Raw genomic sequence first — 2,065 nt, forward strand, 5'->3', positions numbered from 1 at the left:
GTTATTCCTCTGTACTAGTAATGAAGAAATTTAAAAGAAAATTTCTAATTTTGTTTTGAAGTTATGTTTTAGATTATTATTTCCATTTATTTATAGTAACATGTGCTTATATAGAGTACAGGGTATGGATTACTGATCAGTTATTATACTGGCCTTTTAGTGTAATAGTTGACACTACTGTACTAGTGTTAATAAGGATTATATTCTGTCAGTCTTTATGTGTCCTACAATCTTTGAGCTTAGTGTTTAGCACTCTACTAATACTGTTCTATATAATAATAGTTCTTAATCTTCTTAACAAATAACATTATTTTGTACTCTTTTCAAATGTTACTAATTAAGTATTTTTTTTACTAATAACAAATACTACTACTATTATAAAACCTGTAAAAATAAACTGGATTCTGTTAAGTTAAGAATTAGTATAACTATATTTTTTCTAAAATTCTTACAATTATAAAAACAAGTTATCTTCTTTATAAATTTGTTAACAGTTATTTTAAAGTATACAGTATTCTCTCTACTTAAGACTAAAGTCTCTTTATTATTTTAATAAATATTTATAAAATGTTTAAATTTAGTATATAGTAATATATTAAAAAACACATTAATATTTAAATAAAGTTAGTTGTTTAGAATTCTGTAATTAGTCTCTTAATTTTTTTCATATATGTAACCTCTAAGGTTACATACATGACTTTAGTTAAGTATATAAAGGGCTATTTGTAGACACTTAGAGATTATCTTTGTACTTGCTCCTGTACTTAGGTCAACCTCTTATCAATCCTAGGTCTTTGCCTGTTCTGTGTTCTTGAGTAAGGCTCTAGCCTTTACACTTTTTTTGAACATTACAAAATTTGGAGATTACCTCTCATCTGCTACTTTTCACTCATACTACCAGATTGTCAGCCTCCCCCCAGCTTCCCCCCACATGTCTACTATCTACTGTACATCTACAGTACTCTATAGTAAGACCCTAGTTAATTACAAGTGTCACAAATACTATACAGATATTCTGTTCTCTCTCAAGGGCTTATAGAGAGATTGTTACTACCTGCTAGCCAACCTTCAATCTCCCAACAGACCCTCATTAGAGGTCCCAGGCTTCTGAGAGAATGTACTATAAAGATTGTATATAGTCATACTAGAGTAGAGTGTATTGTACATTATTGTGAGTCTAGTCAGCTATCTACAATTAAGGTTCTACCACTTGAGAATATACTTTACTGTACTACTTTAAGCAGATTATCTACAGATACTTTACATTAAAATAACTCATAAAAGTACACTATTATCTTTCAAAACAAATGCTTGATATTACTGAGCTAAGAAAATGTATTATAGTACTGTTTACACACAGAAATAAGACAGTTGAGTGTTGTGAGTTAATATTACATGACAGCTCTAAACCTTCATGTAATGTACTGTAGTAACCATACTAACTATAGTACTCATACTAGTACTTTTTAAGTTAAACAAGGTTGTTATATAGTATTAAAATGATTTAGTATATAAATGGGTGACTTCCTGTAAGCATATTTAGCTTTTTTCTCAAATCCTAAACTGCTGGGTAACATTAGTTGAGTGTAAGTAAGAGTAAGCAAAGTAGGAACCAAATAACACTCACTTTTTACTACACTCCAAAATTGAGAATCTGAAGGAGGGGTCTGACTGCTCTCTTCAGACTCAACACACAAGAAATCCTATCCTAAAGAGAGTACTCAGGGAGTATGAGTCACTAAGAATGATAAGCTATAAAGAATGAAAGAAAGAAAGGTCAAAGATAAAGGTACAAAGAATGAAGGGATAGACAAAGGGTAAGAGACTATAGAATGAACAAAGAATGAAAGGGTGGTCAAAGGAACAGAATGATAAAGTAAGGAGGGGTAGTAGTAAGAGTTAGTACACATATAGTTTATAGACAGCACCTCTGAGGGACAGAAGTCCTGAGTTCTAGTATAGAAGGGTGTAGAACCTTTAGAACTGAAGGTGTAAGAGTAGAGAACTGTAACACTAGTAATAGCTTACTTGAGGGACTCAAACACAGACTGTTACTGATCACCCT

This window comes from Fomitiporia mediterranea, assembly GCF_000271605.1.
Source record: "Fomitiporia mediterranea MF3/22 unplaced genomic scaffold FOMMEscaffold_6, whole genome shotgun sequence".
NCBI lineage: Eukaryota > Fungi > Basidiomycota > Agaricomycetes > Hymenochaetales > Hymenochaetaceae > Fomitiporia > Fomitiporia mediterranea.